At 42.6% G+C, this 17,786-nt stretch overlaps 1 protein-coding gene and 1 long non-coding RNA gene across 4 annotated transcripts in view; both read left to right on the forward strand.

Moving 5' to 3' along the window:
- LOC311516194 overlaps nucleotides 1-11,269 on the forward strand; it is a 72,020-nt gene extending 60,751 nt beyond the window's left edge. Inside the window, exon 3 of the long non-coding RNA XR_014710359.1 lies at nucleotides 11,064-11,269. This is a non-coding gene — a long non-coding RNA (uncharacterized lncRNA). The remainder of the gene's footprint in view (nucleotides 1-11,063) is intronic.
- A 5,271-nt stretch (nucleotides 11,270-16,540) lies between these two features.
- The window catches only part of COBL (cordon-bleu WH2 repeat protein), a 171,415-nt gene continuing 170,169 nt past the window's right edge, over nucleotides 16,541-17,786 (forward strand). For 2 of the 3 annotated variants that reach the window (XM_084620008.1, XM_084620009.1), the window contains exon 1: nucleotides 16,541-17,049. The gene's annotated coding sequence lies outside the window, so the exon portion shown is untranslated. Of the gene's footprint in view, nucleotides 17,050-17,413; nucleotides 17,483-17,786 lie in introns of those variants that run through there. The other variant, XM_084620007.1, reaches the window with a different exon arrangement.

The following is a 17,786-nucleotide window of genomic DNA, read 5'->3' on the forward strand; positions in this document are numbered from 1 at the left end:
AACCTACAGAACTTGTTCAGGCAGCACTCTCACAAACTTCAGTGCGTGCTTTCTGAGTCGTGATTTGGCTCACCAAGTATTCTTTAAAAAAGTTATCCTTGATGCGTTTTAGGGCTTGTTTACACACAATTTTGTGTCACTTTAAATATATTAGTTTAGAAACTGATGTAGCTAAAGCGTACAACTCCCCAGTGTAGATGTGGTCCTATTGGTATAAAAGGCGCTTATATGGCATAACTTACTTCTGTAGTCGGTATTAGGATCCCTGATGGTACCAGGCTCACAAATGCCTAGAGCTTCAGCCTCACTGTCATTCAAGTGAGGGCTCAATACAGGAGAAACTGGATGAAATTCTCTAGTCTGTGTTATACAGGAAGTCAGACTGGTCCCTTTTGAGACTGCAGATTCACAGATTTTAAAACTTTACTCTGGATTTTGTGGGAGCTTTTCACAAACCAAAAAAGCAGCTAGGTGCCCAAATCTCATTGGATTTCAATGGGAGTCTCATTTGTGTCTTTTGAGAATATCCCTCATAAGCTTTTGTTGGGTCCTAAGCAGTGATGAGCTGCCAAAATCTTAACAACGGGTTCCCTCTTCACCCCATGAGGCGGTCGTTGCCCATCCCCAGCCCCCAGGACTCCTGCCCCATCCAACCTCCCCGCGTTCCTTGAAGCCCCCCCGAAAACCCCTGCCCCATCCACCCAGTCCCCTGACTGCCCCTAGAACCGGGCAGGAGGGTTTCATGGGCCACCGTAGTGAGTGCCCACCCCACCCCTTAGAGCCAGAGGCACCTGCCGGGGGGCGAGGTGGGGAGTCCCAGCAGTGCTTACCTGGGGCAGCTCCTAGGAAGCATCCGGCAGGTCCCTGTGGCTCCTAGGGGCAGGGAAGCGTAGCTGGGGGGAGAGCATGGGGAGCGGCCGCTCCCCCACTGATCACATCAAAAGTGGCTCCTTAGGCGCCGACTCCTTGGGTGCTCCGGGGCTGGAGCACCCACGGGGAAACTTGGTGGGTGCAGAGCCTGGCCCCACCCCACGCCTGGCCCCAGCTCACCTCTGCTCCGCCTCCTCCCCTGAACGTGCCGCCTCGCTCTGCTTCTCTGTGCCCCCCACCCCCCACCCAGCTTCCTGCGAATCAGCTGTTCGGCGGGAAGCCAGGGAGGACTGAGAAGCAGGCTGCGGCTTCCCGCTCAGGCCAAGGGTGCAAGGGTGGCGGAGATGATCTGGGGCGGAGAGCGGTTCCCCTGCGCCCCTCCACCTGGGTTACCTGCTGCGGCGCGGGCGGCCCTCCTCGCGTCCTCCCCCCCCCCCCCCCCAAGCTCACCTGGGCCTGAGTGGGAAGCCGCCACTTGCTTCTCAGCCTGCCCCGGCTTCCCACACGAACAGCTGATTCGCGGGAAGCCGGGGGTGGGGGGGTCGGTGGAGAAGCAGAGCGGGGCGGCGCGTTCAGGGGAGGAGGCGGAGCGGAGGTGAGCTGGGGCCGGGGGCAGGGTCTGCTGGTGGGTGCTCTACACCCACCAAATTTTCCTCTTGGGTGCTCCAGGGCTGGAGCATCCTTGAGGTCGGCGCCTAAGGTGCTACTTTTGGCCAGTTAAATTTAGAAGCCCTTTTAGAACTAGCTGTCCCCCGTGGAACAACCAGTTCTAAAAGGGCTTCTAAATTTAACAACCGGTTCTAGCGAACTGGTGTGAACCGGCTCCAACTCACCACTGGTTCTAAACCTGTGCTTTGTGATCAGCCTTCTAGCTTTGTCTTTTGTGTGAAAGCATCAGAATAAAGACAGCAATAGAACAAAAAAGGCACCTTGCAAAGATAAGATAGTGTTTTGAAAAGATAAAGAAAATACCTTGGCCATTGAAGCGTGAAAAGGCTTTTAGAGATGAGCTCTCCATTTTGTATTGCCATCTAATTCCATTCAAAATACCACATTGTCTTATGAACAAAGCACTGTGTGTTATCTCATGCAGGAAATACATTTCCTTAACTAGACAAATATTGTTCAGGGGAAGATGGGCAATAGTTTTTGGGGAGGAAAAAGGCACCTGGTTAAGACAAAAGCAGATAGTAGGTCCTGTGAATGTAGAAAGATGGAATCTACCACAAAGAAACTAACACATACTTATGTACAGATAGAAATGAGAGATACAGACTTTCACTTGAAGACTGGCAGATCATTTTTCATACCTGTCAGATGACTGCTTCCTATTCACTCAAGAATGTAGACACAGTGTTGGTGCAGGAGTCTGAGTCCTGGACAAATGAAAAATATTTAGCAATTATGTAGTACTTTATAAACATTGGGCCTGAACCTGCTATGCTTAGAAGTATTTGGAGTATCTTTCCTATAGCAGAATCAGACCCATTAATTAATTCTAATGGCACCCGTGCAATAAATTATTTTTCCCGTTTTGAGACTGGAAAATTGATGCACAGGGAGGTTAAATTATTTGATTACAGTGAATCTGTGAAAGAGTTAGGATTAGAACTATGGAGTTCCAGACATTTGACTAGATATGCTACATCTCAGCTCAAATCCTGAGTAGATTTTTCATATATACCAAGATGACCCTTGTTTTAAGCTTTCGCCCTTGGCAGGCACTGTATATTTTGAAATTTTACAAAAAGAAATCTAGTGATATTCACTCATCCCTGCCGCCCCCCTCCCCCCCGCAACATGCTTATCTGTAAATATTTCCAATTTAAATCTTTCTTGCATTAAAACTAATATTTAAAACACACAAAGCTGCATGGTTTTTCCATCAGTAGAATCAAATCAAAGATCAAAAAGTAAGCTGATAATTATCATTGCTACGCCAGAACCAAATTAATTTTTCCCACCCTGTGCAGGAGGACTTGTTCATACCCTTCAGGGAATCATTATCACCATACCTTTGGGAGCTCTCTGTAAAAAATGTGGCAGCATGTAAAAGCTACGCGTGAAAATGCATATCTATAACTTAAAGAAAGAAAGCTTGAAAAAAATGTAGTTTTATAGCCAAAGCAAAACCCAGAAAGCCAGGTAATTCATAGTTATGGGCTGGGTTTTTTATTGTTGTTGTTTGTTGTTTAAAAGTGTGAAAATGAAGAATTAAAATAACTAAAACAAAATTCACTCTTCCCTGGGCCCTCCCTCAATGGGAACCATTCTGTTAATGGAGGTGTAATTAACCGTTGGAACAATTTATTTAGGGTCGTGGTGGATTCTCTATTACTGACCATTTTTAAATCAAGATGGAATGCTTTTCTTAAAGATATACTCTAGCGATTATCTTGGGGAAGTTCTGTGGCCTGTGTTGTACAGGAGGCAAGACTAGTTGATCAGAATGGTCACTTCTGGCTTTGGAATCTATGAATGTGGGTCTGTGATAAGTATTTCAACCGCTTGTCAAATGTTAAAATTATTTTAATGCAGGAGTGGTACATATGTGCTGTTGGGTAAGACCATAAACTATCTATGCTGAAGACACTGGTGGATTATGAAGCATTCTATGTACATCAGATTAAGTTCCAACGACAATACTCTCTGATTATCCTAAAATCACAAAAATTAACCATACTTCCTTTCCAAAATAGCCTGCGAATGCCCTGGTCACCATATACACATCCTTGGCAGTCCCACCATCAACTTAAGTGGGCAGAAATACTATGCTAGCTTTCTGTGCCAAAAGTATATTTTGCTTGTAACCTTTAAAAGACTGGGATTTTCCAAATGAATATTTGGGAGCATGCGTATATACTGCATGGGGAAGGGCGACAGGCACAAATTCTGCTCTTAGTGAGATCAGGCTAGTGAGCTGCTCAGCTCTTCCTGCACGGTGATGAGTGCTCTTAACTTCTGCGGATGTTGGTGGGTCCTCAGCCTAAGAGCCTGGTAGACGGCTCTGAACACTTTGCAAAAGTAAGCCCGTTTACCCTCATGCTTGTTAACATGACCTTTGTGCTAGAGAAAAGACAGAACTCTGGGATTCTCTGTTCAGGATGCTGAAATACACAGGGTCACTGCAGTTATCAGGATATCTAGTCCATGCACTGAGGAAAGCAACCTGTGCGGTACAGTGTCACCACACAAGGTGTGTCTAAGTTTAGTGATATTTCAGGTATGCAGACTGTTTGTTTTGTTTTGTTTTTTGTCATGGGAGTTGGAATGCCAAGGCTGCATCATATTGCACTTTTATTAATAAATAACCAAGAGAGGTATAGGTCCAAAGGGCTTTTGGCTTGTTCTCAGTGCACTGCTATGTCTTGGTGGTGTGAAGAGAAACAAGGGACTACTATTCATCATTTCTGCAGTGCTGCTTCCACTTGCTGTACTATGGAAGAGCTGTTTTTGTTTTTCCCTTTGAGGAATCTAATCTCAAGGAGGCAAATCTGAGATTTAGGATAATGCTGCCAGAGGATTTGTTTATATCACCAAGTTATTTCCTTGCCATATCCATTTTCTTCCATTTAGAATATATTGTTATAAGGAATTTCAGCCTTTCGTAAACAGTGCTATATATCTACGGAGAAATGGAGCACTGTATGTAATAATAGCAACCACTTATTTTTATTTTATCTTGTATTGGGGCACAGAGTGAACCATTCTTATATAACCTACAAACAGGTTGAATCATCCAGGCTAGAAGTGTTCTTGACTGTAATTTTATCAGCAGCCTGGTAGCAGGGATTATCAAGAATCTCACGACTGTTCCGGTGTTTCTTGTGAAAACACTCTTTTGATGTGGAGTTCAAATTAGTCTGGAGAATTGCCAGTGGCCAAAGAAAGGTATGTTGTTATTATTTTTAAATGTTAGGTGCATTAAAATGTGCTTATGGTGTGAAATGTGACTATGTAAAAAATACACCACCTTAATCTACAGATCTGCTCTCTCTGAGCATTAGGTTAGCAACAAAACTAAGCTTTTATGACTGTATACTCCAGTTTGTCCTGCCAGAACGTCATAGGTACGAGAGAGTGAGCTGGATCCCAGTCTGGCTCATATACTCTTGCATCAATAGAATTCCTAGCAAAGTTCTGATGTTGGAGAGGATAGAAGTCTGCAGGACTGCTAGCAGAGGTTATTACCCCAGAGGGGTCATATCTGGGCATACTTGGGTCACGACCATGACCTCGTGTGCATCAATAAGTCAAGTGACTGTAGGGCTGCTTTGCGGGAGTGTACGCTGCATGTTTTATACACATTCAGTAATGGTCACCGGTGAGTATGCAGCCCACCCCCAGCTCTTCTCCAGGCATTAGACCTGGTTTTCCACTGCCGCGTTCTTTGTGTAGTCATAAACAACAGTGCAAAAGGTCTGCAAAGTGGGTTAAAAATATGATCAAATCAAAATGATAGCATTTTTCATTCCCCTTGCATTCCAATTTGCACAGGTATAAGTAGGCTTGGTAGAATTTGTTTTTTAGTTTTCTATAATTTTGACAGATAATATCTGGTTTTAAGTGGGATTTTTTCTTAGATTTAAATTTTCACAGTTAAAGGAAATTATCAGGGGTCGGGGGAGGGTCAGACAGTGGGAAGGGTCACAATTATTTATTGACAGCAGACTTTGAGGTTCAAAAAAGTTAAAGCTTTATCAACCGTTAAAATATAAATTTCAAAATCACATATCAAAATATACATAGCAAATATATAATACTTCAAAAGTCTAAATCGTGGCATTTTGCCCATAAAGTCTTACTTTGTATAACTGTAAATTTTTACTGTTTTAATGGAAAAAAAATTCGGCAGTTTGTATGTGTACGGTGAAATCAACATTTACCAATGAAAATCAAATCCACCCAAGTCTAGGTATAAATTACATGAGGCAGTAGGTCATCAGCTCCAGCGTGTCTGTTCCTGTCTTACTGTGCATTGGAAAATAACAGGCAGCTTCATGTTGTTCAGAACTGAATATCCCTTTTACTTTCTCTCTCTCTCAGTTCCATTACCATCTTCTCTCAGCTTTCTGTTCCTAATCGCTTCTTCCTCTTCTTAAATTTCTGACTTTTTCAGTGTCACAGCTTTCTCAGTCTTCCTCTTGCTTTCTATTCAGTCTTCTCTCCACTTCCATTGGTCCCTCATAGAGTTGCAACTGCAAGTAAGTGACAGTAAAAGTCCGAATGTCCCTGGAGTCCAGAAAACTCACCTTGCTCCTTCCTCCCTGCTCCAGTTTCCTTTCTGCATCAGTAATACAGAATGAGAGACTGACCTAACACAGAAGAACAGCTCAAGAAATCAGGACTTGTTTGATTTTTGAGCAGCCACGTCCCTGTGAATCATTGTGTTTGAGCCAGTGTGTAGCTATAAATGTTTGTGCAATTGTCTTACTAGAAAAGGGTTGGCAAACTTTTGGCTGGGTCAGGGGTGCAGGCTTTGGGCAGCACTTACCTCGAGCAGCTCCCGGAAGCAGCAGCATGTCCCCCCTACAGCTCCTATGCAGAGGAGCAGCCAGACAGCTCTGCGCGCCGCCCCATCCGCAAGTGCTTCCCTGCAGCTCCCATTGGCTGTGGTTCCAGGCCAATGGGAGCTGCGGGGGCAGCACTTGGGGCAGGGGCAGCGTACAGAGCCCCCTGGCTGCCCCTACATGTAGTAGCCGGAGGGAGGACATGCCGCCGCTTCTGGGAGTTGTGCGGCGTCATGGCACATACAGAGCGGAGCAAGTCCCCAACCCCTTTCCCTGGCTGGATCGCCAGAGCAGGGCAAGCCCCAGACCCTGCTCCCCGGTGGGAGCTTGAGGGCCAAATTAAAATGTCTGAAGGTCCGGATGTGGCCCCCAGGCTGTAGTTTGCCAACCCTTGTACTAGTATATGGAGCCAGGGCGGGAACTGAATCATTAACAATCATCTGATTTATTTACTTCTCAATTTACTAAGCTGATTTATATTTAAATAGGTTAGTTCTACCTGATCTGCACTGATGCCATTGTACTACTCTTTCTTCCTCTTAAATAGTAGCTGTCTGTGGGCGATATTTATTGCCTGCATAGGCATGGAGTAAAGGAAGCACTGTCCCATAGCTGTATCATGGGTAATATCATAGCATTCTGGTGACCATCTCATCCTATGGGCATTTTCAGGATAAAGAACAATTTTCAGGCATTATATTGGATTTCTCAGACTGAAGCTTGTCATGGGAATTGTCAGTCTAGATGCAGATGGTGTCAGTCAGATTTTTTGCTAGCTTTGGGGTCCCGACTATTAGGTGTGAGGCAGCTGTTCTGCACTGTACCACCAACATACTTCCGCTTCCAAGCCTGTATGTTTGGCCAAGGAAGGATTACTCCAGCATAAGGGTGAGCCAAGATGGTGTACAGCTGATGTAGGGGCTTCTGTGTCATGCACCCTGGTTTAATTTAAATCTTTTATCCTGAATCCAGTTGTGTCCTTGGTTGATCTTCTGGCTCAGGCTCATAGTCCTTTTTTGGCACTCTATCTGTAAGGAGGCTACATCCCTTTGGGATTTGCCATGATGATAAAGGTCAAGGTCTTACTCAGTGTTAAGCTTCCCAGAGTTTGATCTCTCTCCGTCTCTCCCTGCTCCCTTTTCTAACTAATTCACATCTCTATGATATGCCTTTTTTGCTGTGTTCTGGGCCTTTTCTAGGTTTCTGCTCCATATGTATTATGTAGCAGGAGAGCTCGCCCAAATCGGGGGGGGGGGGGGGGGGAGAAGAAGAAAAATCCCTGAATCTGGATCACCGTTTTTTGTTGTTTTTTTTTGTTTGTTTGTTTTTTGTAAATTAGTGTGATCAACATTGCACTGCTTTCCCATCTATGTTATCTTAAAATCTGATGTAAGCAGGGCATGACTCTAATGAGACTGGGTCATTAGGATACTAGTTATCAGAACCGATTTTCTTAAATATATGCACAGTATGAGGTCAGCTACTCCTATTGCATTAACGTTTATATGGTATTTATCATGTGTCTGCCTGGCTACCTACAAACAAATGAGAAAGTAAAAGTTGACTTTGTGTGGAACTTCCTCTGTTATTAAGGATGTTTGTTGTTTGATGCAAGTTGGTGCAGCTGTATCTCAAAAATCATGTAACCTGTTTCTGGAGAATGATGGGTTGATGTCAGGGTGTATCCACAGAGCTATACTCTCCTGGTGTAAAGAGCCACCATTCACATGATACTGTATGAACCATCTCTTATTCTTCCAAGGTATGCCAGTGTTCAGTGCAACGGCTTCTTGCTCAGCAGAGGAGGAGATGCTGTCTCATGTGTTACAGTTCCTAACCCTCCTTTCTTATGCTTAGAGATGCACTACTCTCCTGTGTAACAAGACACTGTCCTCAAGCAGCTTGCGCTAACGTTTAAATATAAATTGATTTGGGGGGGTGATCAAAATCCAGGTCTTGACCTGGATCCATGTTTGGCGGTTTGAGCCCATTTCCCATCGCCCTGCACTATATACAATAGCACGATACCTAGGCTAAATCATTTGAAAATAATTAGGTTCCAATGATGATGCTCAGTGAACACAGTTGAATTTACTTCTGCATCTCTTTTTCTTATTATTATTGTCAGTATGTTCTACTATCCAACTGTATTTTCATATTTATCATTTGAAGCCTAAATTTAATTCAACTGGAGTCTATTGGAAGTTTCATTAAAATTGCTTTTTTTCATCTTTTCTGGTAAATATGACAAAATCAAAAGGAATCTGCCTGAGGAAGGAGTGAGAAAGGACTGAAGTACTTGGCTCCATTAATAATGAACAGTTAGTAATGTGTTTCGATGTGGTGTCATTGTGGAATTTGACCATTAGTTTGCCCAAAGATCATTTAGAGCCAAATGATGCTCTCATTGAAGTCCATGCAAGTAGGACCAGGCCCTAAACCCCAAAACTAATAAGATAGCACAGCAGCTGTTATAACAGTCACTGGTATTTCTGTTGAATTAGGGCCTGTTTCCAAGCCTGCCAAAGTAAATAGGAGTGTTCCTACTGGCTTCACTGGGCTTTGGATCCACCTCTTTCATACACAAAATCATAAACATATAATGTTACTGTATGTGGATTATTTAAATGACCCAAAATAACTTTGAGTGAGGTTTTTCCTCCATATTTACCTCACTTATGCCTTTGTATTAGGATTCCAGGTTGATGTGTTTCATGTTACCTGTTTACCATCTCTGTATTTTGTAGGCACACCTTTATCACCCAAAGTGGAAACAATTTACTCCATTTAATGCTCTATTTTATTAAATTTTGTGGATATACAGAGAAGGAAAATAGCTGTGAAGAATGAATAGATATCAGTTCAGAGAGGAGAGAATATATGATACAGGAATGAATAGATCAAATTCTTCAGCCTGCTGGAAGTCAGACTAGATGATCCTGATAGTCCCTTTTGTCCTTTAAAAATCTATGAATGACAAGAGGGGCAAAGTTCAATGAGGGAGAGAGATCAGCTGTTTATCATTCATTGTTACGTTGCATTGTTAAAGGTTAGGTTATGGGTATCGTTGTCTTATTTATTATATTGCATTAATTGTACTAGACATGTCCTTGTTCCGCTCAATTTACTGCACAAATGATGAATGGACAATGGAGTGTTTAGAGAAATTGAAACAGAGACATTGATAGGGAGTATCTCCTCACTTCTGATTCTTTAAGGACTTGATCCTGATGGGGCCTGAGCACCCTCAGCTCTTACTGACTTCCATGGGAATTCACGGTGCTCAGCACCTCACAGATTTGAGACCTTAATAAGTAAGCTTCTCTGGAACTAACGCTTCCCATGTCTTGGGGCACAGTTGTGCTCTGTCCTGCTCAAGTGCACAAGGTGTGGAGGGGAGAAAGTATAGGCCTAACTTTGCTCCCAGCTGTGAAAAAGCTGTGCAGAGCATGGGAATGATCTGCATTTTATATATATATATATATATATATGTGGGTTTAATGGATTTGTTTGCTTGTTAAGAGTTAAAATTAGTTCTGCTTAGATTTTGGGTTGCAGAGAAAAAGGTAGTAAGTGCAGAGAAACTTAATTTCCTGGTACTCAAGTGCACAATACTGTGTATCCACTATTGGGAGACCATAGCCAACTCTTTCTGGAGAAATGCATAAATCACTTTGCATCAGCTGCAGGGTTCCAAGTCAGACAAAGGAAGTTTTATCCATTCGAAAGACCCTTTGTTTAAGATTTCAAGGTCTGCTTGCGAGCTGAGGTGGGAGACTTATTGTGGGTGCGTCAGAATGTTAGGGAGGCAGCAGTTAGAGGGGGCAGCCTGTCTCGCCCAGCCCCAGTGCTGGAGGTGTGCCTGGATTAAGTGGAACTTGTCTAAACTGGCAGGGAAAGGCTGGGTTTGAGTAAGAAATACCCATCTAGGTTTTTATTGTTTTAATCCTGTTTCTCTCTACTTGTTAAATTTCTATGGCTCAATAAACCGTACTTGTTCTTGAAGAAGCTCTCATGTGTCACGGTAAGTCATTTTGATGACAAACTCCCAGAGAGAATTCTGTAGCTGGGCCCAACCCCAGCTGGGCTGGCTGAGGTAATCAGGGTGTTGTAGCCTGGTGATCCCATCTATAGAAGTGTGAACCATCAAGTTCCACTCTGGGATAAGTGCAGGCAGAGGCCTATCACTTGGAAAGAGTGGCCAGGGAGAGACAAGGGAAGAGAGATCAAAGGTGCTGTTCACCCGTGAACTGTAAGAGAAGCCAATGGGATTTTTACCATTGACTTCAATGAGAGCAGAGTTAGGCCTATACTGATCGCTTTTGAAAAGCCCACCCTTTGTGATACACTGAATACACAGGAATAACATTTGTGCCATGGAGATGTGTGATGATCAAACAGTGCAGAGCATTTTGGGAGAGGTCAGAAACAGGTGGTGATAATCTTGGGATGATGTGCACAACAGATTCCATGTTATTTTAAAGAAAAAGCTGTAAAAATAAAATAGAACTGTAGATATAAAAAGTTCCATGATAAAGAGAAATAACTTCCACTGTAGGAGCTGTTATAAATGACCTAAGATAAGGGAAATGCTTCCTTTCCCCTGATAACACATGCTTGCACTTCTCATCAAAGGAAGTAAATTTGAAATCACTAACTCTCTACTTCTTTTTATTTCTTAAGGAGAAAAATGAAGGCTCGAGCTCCCCCTCCACCAAGTCAATCTCTTGCTGCAAGTCAAATTCAGGGTGAACAGAAGTCAGTCACAGAGCTGGGAGTAATCCCTGATCAGAGCCTGGTGACCATGAAAGAAAATCTGATAAACAGGACAGTGGACTTCACAGTCGTTTTACCAAGTGGTGTGGAACAGAAGAGCAATGTACATGGGAGGTAAGGCACTAATCAGCTCTGTCATCCTGGAACCTCCCTTCACCAATATCTTGCATTTTTAATAGGTAAACTCACCTTTCTCAGTATTGATGGAGTTTGTCTCTTTTTCACCCTTCCCTGTAGGACTGTTAGTTAGAGAGAAAATTATAACATCAATGGGCTTGATTATGTCCCCTAGAGCTATGCTGATCTCATCCATCCCAAATGGAAGAGGAATTCTGCAGCCATTGTTCCCCCATTTTCCCCAGGACCCCTCAGAGGATCTGTAGAAAGAGGACATGGGTAGTCCTTCCACAGTTCTATGGAGCTGTGGGAGACAAATAATAGTGTCTTAGGCTGTAGCACATTTCTGTAGCCCCCAGCTACAATGGGGATTCCCCTTTACAGGGATCCTGGTGAGAAACACTATCTGTGAGGGCCCCGGCAGTGTAGCTGTATTGGAACCAGTCAGCTAGGGCACAGATGAGCATGTGCCACTGGGAAGCAGAGCCGATGTGGATGTACATGGCCTTTATCTTCACTAAGCCCCAAGAAATGAGTCCATGTATATCTCGGAGATCTGCTGGGTTTCTACGGGGAAGCAGAGAAAGCAGCCTCCTGGTGTGTGAAAGTGGCAAGAGAATAAAGGCAGGGGAATAAGAATCCTGTCACCAATGAATAAAGATTGGGGAGAAACATTTCTGAGGAGACTGCTGAGGTAGTTTCTTCCTCTGGACCCCCTCTAATGGAATTTGCTATGGAAGGAGGGATGTGGCCCATTAATAATACTTTAAAAGCAAAAAGAAAAGGCGTACTTGTGGCACCTTAGAGACTAACCAATTTATTTGAGCATAAGCTTTCGTGAGCTACAGCATCCGATGAAGTGAGCTGTAGCTCACGAAAGCTCATGCTCAAATAAATTGGTTAGTCTCTAAGGTGCCACAAGTACTCCTTTTCTTTTTGAAAATGAAAGAAGAGGCCTAGAAAACGGAACAGATTCAGAAAATGAAGAATCGTTGGCCAAAAAGTGCAGATATTTCATCAGCAAACCCGAACAAGCTCTGAGTGTCATGCAAAGCATACTAGCCATGACAGGCCTAGTGATCAAGGAAATTATTTTCCTTCCAAAAACAAATTTGCAAAAGCACTACAATTATAAAGGGCCCTATTGTGATCTTTTGTAGGGGGGGCAGAAAGGTGAATGAAAAAGGAAACTACATTTAGTAGCTATATGCGCTTGAACAGGGTATTGGAATTTATAGCTGCCTTTGATTTTCATGGATGTTTGTTATCCCTACCATGGCTAGTGCTAATATTTTATATATTGATCCAGTCATTTGATTTGTGTACCCAAGGGTGGCAGGGGATATTGGAAATACACCAAAAGTTGCTAGGTGCTGGATTTAGCCTTTGAAAGTTAGCTGAAAATGTAGCATCATCTATAATCAGACTGTTCCCCATAGGTTAATTATTTATGGAAGCTGAAGTGTATCCCAGCAAGGGTGTGAAATAAATTATGTTCAATGAGCCAAGTAATGCATTGCCATGGATCTGTGTGGAGAACTCCTACTGGTGACTATGAACATAGGGAAGTAACATCACAGGGCTGAGGAAATTGGCTCTAGGTTAGGATTGATCAAACTTTCAAAGATTTGAAGGTTGAAAGTAGTTGAGAGAAATGCCTAAAAGTTCAGCTTCTTTCTGAATTTTATGTGAACTATCTTAACTTCTCAAGTCTGCAGAATTGGGTTGGGAGACTCGCAATAACAATTCCAATTTTTGCATTTCCATTTCTAGACCTACTTGAAACAAGAAAGTGAAAAGACTTTTAAAAGTAAAAATGTAATGGAGGAAGAAGTTTTATGAAAATTTTTAATTTGGGTTCAGTTATAGTTTGAGACACACATCTGAGCCAGTTCTTATTTTAATCAATCTTATTTTAATCAGTTACATCTGTTTCAAATGGTATCATAAGACTTTGCATGTTGATCAGTACATAACAGCCAATGAGGATAGAATCAAAGATAGATTTTTAAAGCAGCAGGCCGTAACTTCATCAAACTTCAATTTCCCTCCTGCTCTGCCTGACTAGTGCAGGGATAGAGCAGAGATGATGTGTGTCGGGGGGGACGTGCGGTTCATGTGCCTCTCCCCAGATTTGTGCCAGGGTTTGCTTGCTGGGCCGCTTACCTGTGTGACAGCTCCCAGGGCTGGCAAACTGAAAGCTGTGGCCTTGTGAAGAGGCAGCAGCAAATAGGTGGGAGCTGCAGGGAGAGCCACTACTTTCACTGCTGCCTCTCCCTGCGGAGTGAACACCTGGGAGCTGCAAGGAGGGGCTGCTGAGAGTGGGGTGAAGGCGTGACTCAAGCTGTTGGGAGTGGGGCAAACCTTTAAATTGTGCCCCCCTCACGATCAGCAGGTTACAGTCGTCTCTGTCGAAAGAAGAGAGGCCATCCCCATGTTCTTCTTCAAGTAGTGTCCTTATGGGTGCTCCACTTTAGGTGTCTGTGTGCCCCTGCACTTCTAATCGGAGATTTTTGGTAGCAGTGTCCCCTTGAGCCCCCGCAAGTGCTCTCCCTCCCTCCTGGTCTGCCTGGAGGCTATTTAGCACTTCAGGGGTGAACCCCCCTTACTTCCTTCTCTACCAAGTTTGACCCAAGGAGCAGTTGTCGCTTCCTTATCTGTGTCATTAGTGTAACCCTTCTGCCTGTCAGAGTTGGCAGCAACAAGGTTCCAACTCACCACTGGTTCTAAACCTGTGCTTTGTGATCAGCCTTCTAGCTTTGTCTTTTGTGTGAAAGCATCAGAATAAAGACAGCAATAGAACAAAAAAGGCACCTTGCAAAGATAAGATAGTGTTTTGAAAAGATAAAGAAAATACCTTGGCCATTGAAGCGTGAAAAGGCTTTTAGAGATGAGCTCTCCATTTTGTATTGCCATCTAATTCCATTCAAAATACCACATTGTCTTATGAACAAAGCACTGTGTGTTATCTCATGCAGGAAATACATTTCCTTAACTAGACAAATATTGTTCAGGGGAAGATGGGCAATAGTTTTTGGGGAGGAAAAAGGCACCTGGTTAAGACAAAAGCAGATAGTAGGTCCTGTGAATGTAGAAAGATGGAATCTACCACAAAGAAACTAACACATACTTATGTACAGATAGAAATGAGAGATACAGACTTTCACTTGAAGACTGGCAGATCATTTTTCATACCTGTCAGATGACTGCTTCCTATTCACTCAAGAATGTAGACACAGTGTTGGTGCAGGAGTCTGAGTCCTGGACAAATGAAAAATATTTAGCAATTATGTAGTACTTTATAAACATTGGGCCTGAACCTGCTATGCTTAGAAGTATTTGGAGTATCTTTCCTATAGCAGAATCAGACCCATTAATTAATTCTAATGGCACCCGTGCAATAAATTATTTTTCCCGTTTTGAGACTGGAAAATTGATGCACAGGGAGGTTAAATTATTTGATTACAGTGAATCTGTGAAAGAGTTAGGATTAGAACTATGGAGTTCCAGACATTTGACTAGATATGCTACATCTCAGCTCAAATCCTGAGTAGATTTTTCATATATACCAAGATGACCCTTGTTTTAAGCTTTCGCCCTTGGCAGGCACTGTATATTTTGAAATTTTACAAAAAGAAATCTAGTGATATTCACTCATCCCTGCCGCCCCCCTCCCCCCCGCAACATGCTTATCTGTAAATATTTCCAATTTAAATCTTTCTTGCATTAAAACTAATATTTAAAACACACAAAGCTGCATGGTTTTTCCATCAGTAGAATCAAATCAAAGATCAAAAAGTAAGCTGATAATTATCATTGCTACGCCAGAACCAAATTAATTTTTCCCACCCTGTGCAGGAGGACTTGTTCATACCCTTCAGGGAATCATTATCACCATACCTTTGGGAGCTCTCTGTAAAAAATGTGGCAGCATGTAAAAGCTACGCGTGAAAATGCATATCTATAACTTAAAGAAAGAAAGCTTGAAAAAAATGTAGTTTTATAGCCAAAGCAAAACCCAGAAAGCCAGGTAATTCATAGTTATGGGCTGGGTTTTTTATTGTTGTTGTTTGTTGTTTAAAAGTGTGAAAATGAAGAATTAAAATAACTAAAACAAAATTCACTCTTCCCTGGGCCCTCCCTCAATGGGAACCATTCTGTTAATGGAGGTGTAATTAACCGTTGGAACAATTTATTTAGGGTCGTGGTGGATTCTCTATTACTGACCATTTTTAAATCAAGATGGAATGCTTTTCTTAAAGATATACTCTAGCGATTATCTTGGGGAAGTTCTGTGGCCTGTGTTGTACAGGAGGCAAGACTAGTTGATCAGAATGGTCACTTCTGGCTTTGGAATCTATGAATGTGGGTCTGTGATAAGTATTTCAACCGCTTGTCAAATGTTAAAATTATTTTAATGCAGGAGTGGTACATATGTGCTGTTGGGTAAGACCATAAACTATCTATGCTGAAGACACTGGTGGATTATGAAGCATTCTATGTACATCAGATTAAGTTCCAACGACAATACTCTCTGATTATCCTAAAATCACAAAAATTAACCATACTTCCTTTCCAAAATAGCCTGCGAATGCCCTGGTCACCATATACACATCCTTGGCAGTCCCACCATCAACTTAAGTGGGCAGAAATACTATGCTAGCTTTCTGTGCCAAAAGTATATTTTGCTTGTAACCTTTAAAAGACTGGGATTTTCCAAATGAATATTTGGGAGCATGCGTATATACTGCATGGGGAAGGGCGACAGGCACAAATTCTGCTCTTAGTGAGATCAGGCTAGTGAGCTGCTCAGCTCTTCCTGCACGGTGATGAGTGCTCTTAACTTCTGCGGATGTTGGTGGGTCCTCAGCCTAAGAGCCTGGTAGACGGCTCTGAACACTTTGCAAAAGTAAGCCCGTTTACCCTCATGCTTGTTAACATGACCTTTGTGCTAGAGAAAAGACAGAACTCTGGGATTCTCTGTTCAGGATGCTGAAATACACAGGGTCACTGCAGTTATCAGGATATCTAGTCCATGCACTGAGGAAAGCAACCTGTGCGGTACAGTGTCACCACACAAGGTGTGTCTAAGTTTAGTGATATTTCAGGTATGCAGACTGTTTGTTTTGTTTTGTTTTTTGTCATGGGAGTTGGAATGCCAAGGCTGCATCATATTGCACTTTTATTAATAAATAACCAAGAGAGGTATAGGTCCAAAGGGCTTTTGGCTTGTTCTCAGTGCACTGCTATGTCTTGGTGGTGTGAAGAGAAACAAGGGACTACTATTCATCATTTCTGCAGTGCTGCTTCCACTTGCTGTACTATGGAAGAGCTGTTTTTGTTTTTCCCTTTGAGGAATCTAATCTCAAGGAGGCAAATCTGAGATTTAGGATAATGCTGCCAGAGGATTTGTTTATATCACCAAGTTATTTCCTTGCCATATCCATTTTCTTCCATTTAGAATATATTGTTATAAGGAATTTCAGCCTTTCGTAAACAGTGCTATATATCTACGGAGAAATGGAGCACTGTATGTAATAATAGCAACCACTTATTTTTATTTTATCTTGTATTGGGGCACAGAGTGAACCATTCTTATATAACCTACAAACAGGTTGAATCATCCAGGCTAGAAGTGTTCTTGACTGTAATTTTATCAGCAGCCTGGTAGCAGGGATTATCAAGAATCTCACGACTGTTCCGGTGTTTCTTGTGAAAACACTCTTTTGATGTGGAGTTCAAATTAGTCTGGAGAATTGCCAGTGGCCAAAGAAAGGTATGTTGTTATTATTTTTAAATGTTAGGTGCATTAAAATGTGCTTATGGTGTGAAATGTGACTATGTAAAAAATACACCACCTTAATCTACAGATCTGCTCTCTCTGAGCATTAGGTTAGCAACAAAACTAAGCTTTTATGACTGTATACTCCAGTTTGTCCTGCCAGAACGTCATAGGTACGAGAGAGTGAGCTGGATCCCAGTCTGGCTCATATACTCTTGCATCAATAGAATTCCTAGCAAAGTTCTGATGTTGGAGAGGATAGAAGTCTGCAGGACTGCTAGCAGAGGTTATTACCCCAGAGGGGTCATATCTGGGCATACTTGGGTCACGACCATGACCTCGTGTGCATCAATAAGTCAAGTGACTGTAGGGCTGCTTTGCGGGAGTGTACGCTGCATGTTTTATACACATTCAGTAATGGTCACCGGTGAGTATGCAGCCCACCCCCAGCTCTTCTCCAGGCATTAGACCTGGTTTTCCACTGCCGCGTTCTTTGTGTAGTCATAAACAACAGTGCAAAAGGTCTGCAAAGTGGGTTAAAAATATGATCAAATCAAAATGATAGCATTTTTCATTCCCCTTGCATTCCAATTTGCACAGGTATAAGTAGGCTTGGTAGAATTTGTTTTTTAGTTTTCTATAATTTTGACAGATAATATCTGGTTTTAAGTGGGATTTTTTCTTAGATTTAAATTTTCACAGTTAAAGGAAATTATCAGGGGTCGGGGGAG

The sequence above is a fragment of the Lepidochelys olivacea genome (genome assembly GCF_965140295.1).
Source record: "Lepidochelys olivacea isolate rLepOli2 genome assembly, chromosome: 2".
Taxonomy (NCBI): domain Eukaryota; kingdom Metazoa; phylum Chordata; order Testudines; family Cheloniidae; genus Lepidochelys; species Lepidochelys olivacea.